A 14,657-nucleotide genomic window follows, 5' to 3' on the forward strand; every position below is an offset into this window, starting at 1 on the left:
ATGGACACGTGGGCAGCACACCTATCAAATTCATGGACTATACCCAGCCTGGGGCGAGGAGATGTTGCGGGAGATCACAGAATGAGTATTCAAAATGATTGCACCTGGGCTGGCGTGGGGGGCAGAGTTAACATGGAATCTGAGGGTGACAAAACCCAGCCTGAGGGGTGACAGGAATGGAAACCAGTGGCCAATTAGAGAAACACCGTGGATAGGACGGACCCTGTGACTGAACAGATGTGGGGTCAGGGAGGGGACTTCCCATAGATTAACGCCGACAGTGACCCCAGCACCAGGTGGTGACTCTGACCGTCGGCATCTTCATCTGTACGGGAAGCACGATGACAGCACTTGTGCCACTGGATGGTTGTTAAATTTACTTTTTTTGGTAAACTTTGAGGTTGAAGTTTAACATGCATACAGGAAAGTGCGCAAATTGTGAGTGCACAGCTTGAGTTTCCGGAGTGAACACGCACCCACATAACCAGCACCCTGATCAATAAACGGAACGTGATAGTGCCCAAAGTCCCCTCGAACCCCCTCCAGTTCCTACCCCCAAAGGCAAATACTATCCGACTTCTAACACAATAGATTAGCTCTGCTCGTTTTAAATATTATGTAAATGGAAATACAAATCCTGAGCAAGATCGGGAGCATATGGAATGCACACACGCTGCTGGTAGAGTGTGAATTGTTACAAGCATCTTGGAAAACTGAGATCACCTACGAGAGCTGAATTACACCCCTAGGGATGTATGTGTGATGTATGTGTATGTACGCACGTGCGGGTGTGTGGGTGTGAAAACGTAAACACTGCCCCTGGAGATGTCCCCCGTAGACACAAATACACGTGTTTACTAAAAGACAAGAACGTTCACAGCAGCACTTTCATGGCAGCTTCAAACTGGAAGCTGCCCAGATGTCTGTCAACAATAAAATCGATAAAAATATCAGTACATTCACTCAGTAGAATGCTATTCGACAATGAGAAGGAAAGAAGGACGGACAACAGGATGAGCCTCAGAGCTGGAGGAGACAGAAACACAGGAGCCCGCGCCCTGCGAGACCCTGGGTGGTTCCGAGGAGCAGCTGAGGCAGCAGGTGGCAAGTGCCCGGAGCAGTGCCCGGCGCAGTGCCCGGCGCCCTCTGAGTGCCCGAGGAGCGGGCCTTTGTCGTCGTCAGTCTCCTCAGGACTGGGGTTTTCCTCTGGGTCTCCCGCTAAGTGGTGCAGATGTTTTGACTGATTTTAGCATTTCCCATGTCCATTGCTTAACCTCTCTGAGCCTCAGCACAGCTGTGCAATAAAGACGAGCATGGATGGTGACGTGGGAGGATCCCAGCCATTTCTTCTTGCCCTTCACACAAATCACCACACCCACTCTGCTGGGCAAAGCAGGGGACGACCCTCGAGGGTCCGGCCTGCTAGAGGCTTTGGTGCCACAAGGTCACTGACCGGTGGAGGCCTGTCTCGAAGACAGGGTCTGCGCGTCAGGGCTGCATGTGGCTTCTTGCTAATCCTACGGGTCAGCCGAGGCCTCGACCGCTCCCTGGAGGAGGAAGAAGCTTGCAGCAGGGCGAGGAGAGCCCTCTGCCTGAGCCAGGCTTCTCTGGAGAAACAGAACCATTGGGATACACATAAGAGGAGATTTATCATAGGAATGGGCTCGCACGGTAATGGAGGCCAAGAAGTCCCCCACAGTCTGCTGTCGGCAAGCTTGAGAATCAGGAAAGCAGGGCGTCATCCAGCCCCAGTCCAAAGGCCTGGGAATCGGGGGCCGATGAGCACCAGGAGGTGTCAGTCCTGGTCTGAGTCCAAGACCCCGAGAAGCAGGAGCTCCGATGTCCAAAGGCGGGAGAGGATGGACATCCCAGCTTCAGAGGGGGCAGTAAATTCGCCCTTCCTCCACCTTTTTGTTCTGTTGAGGCCCTCGGCGGATGGAACGACGCCCTCCCGCACGGGCGAGGGCGCTCTGCTCTACTTGGTCTACTGAGCCAACTCTTTCCCCGCAGCACCCTCACGGACACACCCAGAAATAACGTTTTACCAGCGATTGGGGCGTCCCTCAGCCCAGTCAGGTTGACACATAAAATGAACCATCACACCCACTAAGGTTGGGAGGGTGTCTGTGTGGAGGGACAAGAGTAAAGAGCGACACTATATACGCTCCCCTTAGCGCATCGCTCCCTTGGCTGAAAGAACTGACAACTTTGGGAATGATAAAAACACAAAAATGCAACAGAGTTTAACACAAACCATGCCTGACACCTAGGGTGCATCCAGCCCCGTGGTGGAAAGATGAAGGAGCCGTTGCTATGTAGGTAAGATGGGCCCCCCAGAGCCATGCTCCCAGGAGGAACAGAGACAGGAGAGGGGGAAGGGAAGGGAAAGAGGCCAAACAAGGTGGGATTGCATCTCACTGGGGGGGCTCTGCAGTGTGATGGCACCTCATTTCCCCCTCCCCAGCCCCCGGAAACCAACATTCTACTCTCTGTGTCTATGAATCTGACTCCTGTAAGTACCCCATGTAAGTGGGATCACACAGTATTTGTCTTTTGGTGACTGGTTTATGTGACTATCATTGTGACTGTCACTTAGCATAATGTCCTCAAGGTTCACCCATGATGTGGCATATGTCACCATGTCACCCTTCCTTTTTAGGGCTGAATAATATTCCATTGTACATACAGATCTCATTTTGTTTATCCATTCACCTGTCAATGGACACTTAGGCTGTTTTCACCTTTTGGCTCAGTAATGCTGCTGTGAACTCGGATGTGCAAATATCTGTTTGAACCCCTGCCTTCAGTTCTTTAGAGTCTATAGCCAGAAGTGGAATGGCTGGATCATGGGATAATTGGATGTTTAATTTTTTTGAGGAACTCAATCACTCATGGGTTGACTAAGAATTTAAGGGAGACTTACCAACAACAGGATAAGTCACTCATTCTGTTCCAACATTATTTAATGTTGGATGAACAGCTCCATCATTCTAGGCTTAAGAACCGGGTTTGAACTCTTCACCGCTGAAATTCTATTGGACAATGTTAACTAGCCAGCAAAGTCAACATCAATAATTTGTTCCACTTGGCAAGGAAAAATGTTTAAAATTGAACGAAGCCAGCAGATATCCACAATCCCATGTCGCCAGGCAGCAATCTTGCTAATAAATGGCCAGTGCTTTTCTTACAAAGAGAGGAGGATAGAAGCATTCACATGGAAACAGCAGGTTGGCTAACGGAGCCAGGCTGGCTGTCGAGTTTCTATAGGAAGCAAAGTGCAATCCATCATTTTGGAGTGTTTACTTTGAAAATGCGGCGTGTCCACTGGGAGTCACGGTTTTCCAAAGGTCCTTTTGCTGGTTCTGCTGATTCATATTCCCATAATTCCTTCACCACATAATATTTTCCCATCACCATGGTGACTGTGTGAGAAGAAGGCATAGTGAGAAACTTCAGAGTTTACTTCCTATTTCACAGAACAGAGATCAGACTTCCTCTGAAAACAGGGCTCCGTGTTTGTATTTTACAGAGAAGTGTTGGGTTCCACTATGCAGAATCTACTATGGCTGAGAGAGAGCAAGAAGAAGAGAATAAGAAAAGCTGGGGAACTGGTCCTGGTTCCAGCACTTTCCAGCTGGTTCTGGCACTTTCTAGCAGTTGACCTTGGGCAAGACTCTTTACTTCTCTGAGCCTCGGGTCCCTTCTCTGTAAAATGAGATGGAGAATGGGAATCAGGGTTCTCTGAGCAATTGATTGAGAAAACGCAAGACATTTACAAATTGTAAGATGTATCCCCCCTCCAAAAAAAGTCACAAACAAAAAACAAATACAAGACCCCTTAGGCCAGGGTGCTGCTGCAGGTGACTCTGTCTTGCATTACTGTTGGTTGTGATCCTTTGCCCCGCCCCCCCAGCCCCCTCGGTCACACACACGTCTGTGACCTCCTGGAGGACAGAATTTTACATTGTATTTATCTTGAATTCTCCACTTTGCCGAGCACACGTCTTCACTCAGAGCAGGCCTCAAGAAATACTTGAATTGAATTCAGATTTGGATCCAGCAAATGCTTGCCAAGTCTAGTCTGCACTGGGCTGTGGGGGCACCGAGATAGATTAGGGAACGGGGCTGAGTCACTTGATTCTAAGACCTAAATTTGGTCTCACAGCATCTTTTCCCGGGGGCAGGAGACAGGGAGAAGCACCCCTACATTAAAGGGGCGCATTGAACGTAGTATTCAACCTTATTCAGCAACCTGCAAAAGCAGAAAGATGTGTCCTAGAGTTGAGGAAATAGGGGAATTACAATGCCACGCTTTAAGTGAAATTCTCAGAAGGGCGCACTGTTGGCAGAGGTGACCCCGAGGAGGGAAGGATTCATTCTGTGTGGTGCGGTGGAGTCTCAGAGGGTTTCATGGAGAAGCCGTCTGAGCCCAGAGGGTGGCTCTGAGCCAGAAGATGATGTCTGAGCCGGGAGGATGATATCTAAGCTGGGACGGTGACTCTAAGCCAGAAGGGTGATGTCTGAGTTGCGATGGTGAGCTGGGAGGGTGACTGAGCCAGAAGGGTGATGTCTGAGCTACAGTGGTGATGTCTGAGCTGGGAGGGTGATGTCTGAGCTGGGAGGGATGTCTGAGCTGGGAGGGTGATGTCTGAGCTGGGAGGGTGATGTCTGAGCTGCAATGGTGATGTCTGAGCTGGGAGGGTGATGTCTGAGCTGCAATGGTGATGTCTGAGCTGGGAGGGTGATGCCTGAGCTGGGAGGGTGATGTCTGAGCTGAGAGGGTGATGTCTGAGCTGGGAGGGTGATGTCTGAGCTGGGAGGGATGTCTGAGCTGGGAGGGTGATGTCTGAGCTGGGAGGGTGATGTCTGAGCTGGGGAGGGTGATGCCTGAGCTGGGAGGGTGATGTCTGAGCTGAGAGGGTGATGTCTGAGCTGGGAGGGTGATGTCTGAGCTGGGAGGGATGTCTGAGCTGGGAGGGTGATGTCTGAGCTTCAATGGTGATGTCTGAGGTGGGAGGGTGATGTCTGAGCTGCAATGGTGATGTCTGAGCTGGGAGGGTGATGTCTGAGCTGGGAGGGTGATGTCTGAGCTGGGAGAGTGAAGGACTGTGGGGTTGATGGAGCTGCCATGAAGGAAGGGGCTTCAGAGTGGCTGGAAGTCCGTGAGCAAAAGCAGAGGCACAGAAGAGCTTGATGCGATTGAAGGAACTGTCAGAATTCCACGTGGCTGGAGCCCAGACAAGGGAGGAGGTGGAGAGAAGGCAGACAGGCCCCAAGCCAGGACTGACCACATACACTACATGACTAGAGACCGACAGGCACAAAGAGAATCCATTCTCATATCGTGTGTCACATGCACCAGAACAGCTGGTTAAAGGGAGAACCTTAGACAGGCATCTGGAAAACCCCCAATGCTGGTTGTATCTTTTTTTGACAGTAGTTTGGGGCTCTGGGGTGACCCAAATTGGCATTCGGTGGTGGTTTTGACGTGGAGTCAGGATAGCCAAAAACTGCAGACCCCTCCACCACCAAAGGGAACCCACCAGAAGATCCCTTTCTGGTCCTCCTTTCTCAACCAGTCTCCGGGGCCTTGCAGGCCTTGCCAGCAACCTGCCTGAGAAGCAGAAAAGGGTGCAGCTTCATCATCTCTCCTTTGCAACAGTGCTGGGCTCTTGGGGAGCTGGGGGGCTGTCAGCATGGAGAGAGCAAGGCCTGCTCTGCAGATGGCATCCTGGTCACCTGTGGGGACACTTGACCAGGTTAGGGTCCTCCTGTGGGAGGAACTCATCCCTGAGAGGCCAAGAAAAGCACCGTCCCAAAGGCATGGCCTTGGCCCGAGGCCCCTACGGTGGGCGCCAGCAGGAGAAGACCCTGCCGAGCATTGCGGGAAGTCAGAGCACACCAGTTCCACAGAGCTCATTCTCAGCAGGCAGTGCTGGCCCCAGACCTTGGTAACCTTGCCTTCCCCAGGGGAGGCAGAAAAACAGGTGCCTCTCTCATTTCTGGGGTCCCTGTCTCCTCCCGGCCACGCATTTAGAGCAGAAGGTCCAAGCTTCCTTGGTTTATGTGGTCAATCTGATGTCACTCCTTTTGGGGCCTCACAGCTAGTGAAGGAGGGTGCTAATTGTTCACACGTCTCCACACTACCCGTCCCCAGCCTTTAAGACATCCATCTGGACTAAGGTCAAGGGATACGTGTTTCAGAGTTTGGACAAGCGTCATGATGGCCTCTGGACATACCTGTCTTTGATGCTCAGGTTTTCTTGGGACAGTAAATTGGAGACACCCAATTTAAATCTAGGGGAAATTCCCCTGAGGCTCCATCTCCCAGAGCAGCCAGCCAAGGAGGTGAGATGAGCAAGACCCCCGAGGCCCCTTTATTTCCTCATTGCTCCCCTTTCTCCCTTTGCATGGGAAAAGAGATGGGGTTTCAGCTGGGTTTGCTGTAGCCCTGTCAACCCTTCCAGGCACATTTCCCACCAGTCTCTCCTGTCTCCTCCGAGTTCCAGCCACCCGACATCCGTAAATGTCACACAAACTTTCCCTTCTCCTCATCTTTTCCCATACCGTTCCTTTTCTCTCTTGTCCATGCAGTTCCAATGACTCCTACACTTTGTTGCCTCATTCTTCCTCATTTTCCTCCAAAGTAAAGATACTACCCTCTCTGTCTTCCTATGGTCATTTTGTAGGAGTCAGTGCCAGTTCAAATTCCAGTTCTGACATTAGCTCAGTCATTTTACCTCCCTGGGCCTCAGTTTCCCCATCTGTAAAATGGGAATGATAATACCACCTGGCCAAGTAGCAAGAATTGTATAACTGTGTAATATGTTAAGCACAGGGCCTAGCACATAGTAGCTACTCAATAAACATTATTAATTCCTTTCCTACTCTTCCTTATAGCAGTTTCCACTGGTACTATAATGATCTGTGCCTGCCTCACCCACAAGATGTTGAATTTTAAGACCGTGGTTCAGTCTTCAGTGTTTGCCCTAGGAGAGTGGTTTTTCAAACATTTTTTAGAAATGAGTCATAGTAAGAAATATATTTTTCATCATAACCCATATGTATAAATATCAATTAGGTCAAGATATGTTGGGATCCTCTCTGTCATTACTGATTATTTTTGTCTAACTGTTCTATAAATTGCTGAGAGAAGAGTGTTACAATTTCCTAGTATAATTGCAGAATTGTTTATTTCTCTCCTTTAAAGCTCTCAATCTTTGCTTATGTATTTTGAGGCTCTGTTATTTGGCACATACACATTTACTATTCTTATGTCTTCCTAGTGAATTGACCCTTTAATCATTACGAAGTGTCTTTCTTTAGCTCTAGTAATATTCTTTGTCTTGAAGCCTATTTTATCTGACGTTAATGAGCCACTCCCACCTTGTCATGCTTACTATTTGCATGTTACATTCTTTCTACCCGTTTACTTTCAGTTCACATATGTCTTTACATTTAAAGTGGGTCTCTTGTAGACAGCATAAAGTTGTGTCTTACTCGTTTTTCCAATCTAGTAATCTCTGCCTTCTAATTACAGAGTTTAGCCCATTAACATTTAATGTAATTGTTGGCTTGGTTGGATATAGGTCTATCATTTCATTATTTATTTTCTGTTCGTCATGTCAGTTTTTAATTTCTCTATTCACCGTTTCTGCCCTTTTTTGGGATTATTTGAATGTTTTTAAGAATTCCTTTTTAATTTACCTATTGACTTTTGGCTACGCCTCTTTGCACTGCCTCCTCAGTGGTTGCTCTAGGGGTTATCATATACGTCTTAACTTTTCACTGTTTACTTAAAGTTAGTATTGCACTAATTCACATAAAATGTAGGAATTTTGTAACCCTATAGGTCCATTTATTCTCATTCCCACCATCCTTTACACTACACTTAATACATATTATATCTACATCTACTATAAATCCCACAAGACAGTGCTATAATTTTTGCTTCAAACAGACACAGGCAATTTTTTTTTAATTAAGAGGAAAAATGCTCTTTTGTATTTACCCAAATATTTACTATTTCTGATGCCATTCATTCATTCATGAAGAACTGAGTCTCCCTTCTACATCATTTCCCTTCAGACTGAAGAACTTCCTTTAGCATTTCTTATAGTGCAGGTCTGATGGTGATGAATTACCAATGTTTCTTTTAAAATGTCTTTATTTCATCTCCATTCTTAAAAGATATTTTTTGCTAGATATAGACTTCTGTTTTGAAATAGTTTTTCTTTCCATACTTTAAGGATGTTTTCCATGATATCCTGGCCTCAGTAGTTTCTGATGAGATGTCTGCAGTCATTTGAAGCATTGATCTCCTGTATGGAAAACATGGTTTTCTCTCTGCTTTCAAGGTTTTGTCTCTATCTTGGGTTTTTAGCATTTGATTATGATGTGCCAAAGGCATAGTTTCTTCCTTTATCTTATCCAGATTTAGCTAAGCTTCTTGAAACTATAATTTATGTTTTTCTCCAGATGTGAGAAATTTTCAGCTATTATTTCTTCAAATACTTTTCCTGCCCCATTCTCTCTTTCCTGTCCTCTGGAACTTTTAGACTTTGCATGTTGTTTTACATGTCCCTGAGGCTCTGTTAATTTTATTCTCTCTTTTTTTCCCCCTCTCACTCTTTTTCAGAGTGGAAAAATTTTATTCATCTCTCTTCAAGTTTACTGATTTTTTCCATCTGTTATTTCCATTCTTGTACTGGATCCATCTAATGAATTTTTGCATTTCAGACACTGTAGTTTTCATTCTGAAATTTTTATTTGATTCCTTTTTAAGTGTACAATTCAGTAGTTTTTAGTATGTTCACAAAGTTATGCAACCATCACCACCATATAATTCCAAAATATTTCTTTACTACCAAAAGAAACCCAATAGGGGCTGGCCTTGTGGTGCAGTGATTAAGTTCACACATTCCACTTTGGCAGCCTGGGGTTCACCAGTTTGGCTCCTGGGTGTGGACATGGCACTGCTTGTCAAACCATGCTGTGGTAGGCGTCCAACATATAAAGTAGAGGAAGATGGGCACGGATGTTAGCTCAGGGCCAGTCTTCCTCAGCTAAAAAAAAGCAGAGGATTGGCAGCAGATGTTAGCTCAGGGCTAATCTTCCTCAAAAAAAAAAAAGAAAGAAACCCAATACTTACTAGCAATCATGCCCCATTTCCCTTTCTCCCCAGCTCTTGGCAACTATGAATCTACTTTATGTCTTTATAGATTTTCCTATCTTAGGAATTCCCTATAAATAGAATCATACAGTCTGTGTCTTTGTGACTGGCTTCTTTCACTTAACATAACGTTTTCGAGGTTCATCCATGTTGCAGCATGGATCAGTACTTCATTCCTTTTAATGGCTGAATAATATTCTATTATATGAATATCCCACATTCATTTAACCATTCATCAGTTGACGGACACTTGGATATTTTTCTCTTTTGTGGCTATTACGAATAATGCTGCCAATTGGTTCATTTACATATTTTACATTTCTCAACTGAGATGTGCTACATTTTTTTATTAGGACATATTTTTCTTTACCTTATTGAGTATTGTTATAACAGCTGCTTTAAAGTTCTTGTCTAATAATTCCAATATCTGGGTCATCTTACGGTTGGTATCTATTGATTGACTTTTTTCCTTAAAAATGTGTTGCCTTTTCCCGGTTATTCATATGTGGAGTAATTTTGGATTGTGTCCTGGAGGTTGGGAATATTCTGTTGTGGAAACTCTGGATTCTGTGACACTGTTTTGACCAGTGTTGATGTTTTTGTTTCGGTAGGCAGTTGACTTGGTTAGACTCGAACTTCAAACTCTGTGACACTTGTCGGGGGTGGCGGCTCAGTTCTTGGTTCAGACTGCTTGTAACATACCATGCACGTGTGTGGTGTGGCAGTCACCCAGAGACTTGGTCAGACTTTACACACAAAATATGGGCTTCTCCTTCTCTGCCCCTCTCTGTTGGGGAGCTCTTTCCCCTCTCCAGCAACCCTGCTGTCCAAGGCTTCTTCTCCTGATTCCTCTGTCCAGAGGGACAACAGGCTTCCTACTGGAATTTAGCCACCACAAGTGTGTCTGCCCTCAGGGCAAAGCCGCAAAAATGGGAAACTTACCCTATGTGGGTTGATTCTTTTAGGTCTTGATGCTGCTCCAAAACCTGCCTGCTTTTATTTATTCTCTAGGGACCTCAGGATGTTGTTTTGTTCTTTTGTCCATAGTTTGTAGATTTGTAGATGTTGTCTGCAAGAGGGTTGGTTTGTCAGGAATTTACTCCTCCATACAGAAGCAGAATACACATATATATATACTTGAATATACGTATGTATTTGAATATATATTTTGAACACATACATTTGAATATATATTCAAATACATACACATTTGAATACATATTTGGAATAAAAGGTTTATGAATCAATACTTACCCTACTACATGTCCACATGCGATACACTCTGATGTTTTCTGCTCTGTTCCACAAGATTTCATTGTAAAGGTGCTGGTCTCGGTCCCCTGCTGAATGGATTTCCTGACCCGTGAGTGTGTCACAGCCTGCAGCCCGACCCACGTGCTCTGCTGCTGGGCAGACCAGGAGCAGGAGCTCTGACCGTGAGAGCTCGTGAGATGAATAAAACCCAGCCCAGGGTTTAGAAGATGTTGCATCCTGAACATCTCAGGAGCAGGGTGGCTGCAATGCTGTCCCCACAGGTGGGGAGCACATCTGTGTCCCTTCCCCATCCACATTTCTCCAGGAGCCAACAGCGACCAAAGCCCAAAATGAGAGTCCTTCAGGGTCCAGATTTTGCACTAAACCATGATCCACAGACTCACACGTCCCCGGCCGGCCAGGGCAGCAACATAAGGCTGCCAACTTTTGATTTGGCTTAATAAGGACACTTAAAAATAATGACCATCCACTCTGGCCATTATTTCATAAAAGAAAGGCTATTTTACCGCCAAAAATGTCAGATGAATAATCTCAGAATAAGACAAAGTCTTGAAATTAGATACATTTTGTGCCACGAAAATCTCACTCCACATTTTCCTCACCATCCATGGATGGGTGTTCGGAGGCGTCTGTTCTGGGCAGGGCCACAGGAGGCCAGAGCTGGAAAGACACTAGGAGGGCCCAGAGGCCACTGCCCTCCTGTGTCAGGCCCAGAGAGGGATAGACATTTGCCCAGGATCACACATCTGGGAGAAAAAAGATGTTTTCCAGTTTTTCCACAGGTAATTCTCTGCCTAAATTCCAAGTCACTGTGACTGCAGAGACGCAGGTGCTCACTCCCAGATCCCTCTCTGCTCTGAGGACTCCCCAGGCCACTGAGCTCATTTCACTAACCGCAGCCGTTCCCTGGAGGTGGCTTCCTCTGCCCTACTTGCCATCACCCAGATAGGCAGGGTCTCACTGCAGAGCACAGAAGCACCGATGGGAAGAGGAACCAGCCAGGCCGAGGTGGACACCGCTCCCCCCTCACAGACCCACCCTGTTCCCCTGAGCAGCGCTGGAGGCTGGAGATCCATTAGTGCCTGCATAATGGATGCCTCCTTCCCGCTTCTTGGAAATCGCCAGCCCATCCTGCTTAATGGCCTCCAGAAAAGTCAGACGCAGGCACTCTGCTCCTAAGGCCGGTCTCTGCCTCCCCATCTCCCCTCGGAGGAGGGGCAGCGGGCTGCTCTCACAGGGAGGAACTGGCCTGGTGTCTTTCTTCTGCCTGACGAAGACTGGGTGAGCCTCTTCCCCCCTCCCACCCTCCGGCTGTCCTGCTGAGGGGCTGGGCAGCCTCTGACCCACACTTGGGGGTGGGCGGGAAGGGCTTGGCCCTGGAGAAGAGCACTTTGCAGGGCTCAAGGGCAAACAGGGTGGGAGGGAGGTAAGCAGGCTTCCAAGGGAGTAGCTGAGGGCTTGGAGGGGACAGAGTGGGATTCTAGAGGTGGGGGACTTTCCCTGGCTCTCAGAGGGACTCTGCTCACCAGAGACAGCAGTGCGGGGGTGGCCTGGTGACCTCTGCACTAACACCTGCCCACACTCCTCACCAGGAGGTTCCTGGGCATCTTGGGGCATGGCTGGGCCCAGCGTCAGCTGGTACACCCTGGTTTGGACGTGGCGATTGTTACAGGATTCCAGTATTTCTGTAGTGCTCAGTACTTCTGTAATGTGGCCCTGCTCCCCAACCCTCCGCTGAGTGCGTTCTTTTCTCCTGCCGCCCAGCCTGCTCTTCCGGGACCCCTAAGCATGTCCAGCGAGAAAATGGTTCCTGCCTCGCACATCAGGGGACCCCAGGCCCCTGCTCCAGCCCTGGCCGTTAGGTAGCTGCACATTTTGAAAAATCCTTTGGGGCCTGGTACATGTACGTGTTCACTGCATGACTGAGGGCTGGTTTGCAGCCCTGGTACAAGCCCTGCCTGCTCATGGGGGCGATCCAAGGATGTCAGCCGTGCTCATCGGTGACCCGCAGGCCGAGGGGGCAGGAGCCGTCTTGCTGTGTCCACGGGAAGCCAGAGGGTGGGGAGCAGCTGTGGGAGGGAGGACTGGAAGAGCGGGTGTGTTGCCAACATCCCCCTGAATGGGAAAGAAAGTTGAGAGTGGAAATTTTAATTGCAAATCCCACTGACAGCCTGACTTTAAGGGAAGAGATGAGCTAAATTTAACCTAGCCAGTTAGAGAGCCAAAAATGCAATTTACTAATTAGCTTAAAATGGAAACTAGTCCAGCGATCATAAAGAGCTTTTCTGGTTACAAAATACAAAAAAAAAAAAAAAAAAAAGAGGTCGTTCCTCTCTTCATACTGACACGCATTTTACATTTCAATACTGTTATATAATTAGGAGTGCAGCTTGCTGGCACACCGCCCAAGACACAGAGGCCGAGGCTTCTTGAAAAGTTAGAGGAGCCTGTGTCTCCACATTGAATCTATTTTCTAGTTACAGAGCATCAGGACGGATCCAGCATCTAGATCCAGTCTCTGTTCTCAGGGAGCTCAGAGCCCAGGAAGTGGACTAGGAAAGTCTCAGAGGACTGGAGTTCACCTGGACAGTCCTAGGGGCTGAGGGCTTCGGAGGGGCGGAGGGACACCTGGCAGGGAGAGAGGTGGGGGTCCCCAGAGTAGGTGGCATTTAGATGCACCTTGAGAGATGACGACTGGGAAAATGGGAAGTGCGTTAGTCTGCTGGGGCTGCCATAGATACCACAGACCGGGCAGCTTAAACCACAGAAATTTATTTTCTCACGTTTCTGGAGCTGGAAGTCCAAGGTCAGGGTGCTGGCAAGTCTGGTTCTGGGGAGGGCTCTCCCCTGGCTTGCAGACGGCCGCTGTCTGGCTGTGTGCTCACACAGAAGAGAGAGCTCTGGTCTCTGCCTCTTCCTAGAAGGACACCAATCCTATCAGATTAGGGTTCCACCCATGTGACCTCATTTAACCTTAGTGACCTCCTTATAGGCCCCACTCCAAATACATTCACGTTAGGGGTTAGGGTTCAACAGAGGCATTTTGAGGGGACACTATTCAGTCCACAGCAGGGTGCAATGTGGAGAGACAGCCCAATCAAAGCCTGAGATGGGACAGAGTGGTGGTGCATCCAGAGAACAGCAAATGGTCCATTTCACAGGCGAGCGGGCTGAGCTTGGGCCGGCGTGTCAGATGCCAAGCTAGAGAGGCTGGCCGGGCGCATCCCAGTGGCTCACTGGCCAGGCTTCCTCTTCCTCCAGCAGGCAGTGGGGAGCCACCGGGGACTTTTGAGCCAGGCGGTGATTGCATTAGTGCCATGCTTCAGCAGACCAACCTGGCCGCCGTGCGGAGGACAGCTTTTCATTACTGTGGGATGTATTTCACTTAATACAATTTTTGAACCAATTTGAAAGGCATGCCTAATACATGAGTAGAACTTCTGAGGCTCTTCTGTTTCCCACATAATGGCAGTATTGGGATAACAATGAGGACTTTGAATAAAACATTTCGTAGATTCATCCAGGACGTTATAAATAGTCATGGCATAAAAGGTAACATTTGGGAGAAAGAGCATTTTCACAGCAAAGTTTCATGATACATTTTATGTATATACTCTTCCAACTAAAACAGATGGTTTTTCCAAACGATGGCTATCTTTTTAAGAATGTTTTCCTGCTGCTCTAATTTGGTGCCATAAAATGTCCTACAGGCAAAAATAAAATCTTAGCAGGTAACGCAGTCATTCAAATATTAAATACACACAGGAGGTTCTTCTGGGTGCCTGTATAGATGAAGTTGAAAGGAGGCAGTTATATCTTGTAAATGGAGAAATGTAAAAACTTGTGACATTAATTAGTGCAGAACCCCACTGATGTATAGCTGAACATTTTACTATCCCATTTATCAGATATAGTTAGTTTTTAATCACTAAATGACATTGTCAAGAATGCACATAATACTGTAATTAAGGACCACATCTCAGGATACGATAGATAAGTAAATTCCTATTTGTTGTCATTAGTAATTTCGGTCATAAATGAATTCTCCTCTTCCCAAATGGCGATGTCACCTATAAATTTGTTCTCAAACTACGTTTTCTGCTGCCACATCTACTTCTCATCAGAGTGGCCAACATATGAAAATATGAATAGACGCATTGACATATTATGTGGGAATTTTTGTTTCCTGGAAGATTTATCATAAGACCCC

The 14,657-nt window shown here is 47.3% G+C and overlaps 1 protein-coding gene across 6 annotated transcripts in view; it reads left to right on the forward strand.

Moving 5' to 3' along the window:
- The window catches only part of EML1 (EMAP like 1), a 166,918-nt gene that overhangs the window by 19,272 nt on the left and 132,989 nt on the right, over positions 1-14,657 (forward strand). Inside the window, exon 1 of one of the 6 annotated variants that reach the window (XM_070593261.1) lies at positions 11,387-11,728. The exons of 4 other annotated variants lie outside the window; for them this stretch is intronic. The gene's annotated coding sequence lies outside the window, so the exon portion shown is untranslated. Of the gene's footprint in view, positions 1-11,386; positions 11,729-14,657 lie in introns of those variants that run through there. One more of the 6 variants, XM_070593259.1, reaches the window with a different exon arrangement.

Source organism: Equus przewalskii, chromosome 25 (assembly GCF_037783145.1).
Source record: "Equus przewalskii isolate Varuska chromosome 25, EquPr2, whole genome shotgun sequence".
NCBI classification, from domain to species: Eukaryota; Metazoa; Chordata; class Mammalia; order Perissodactyla; family Equidae; genus Equus; species Equus przewalskii.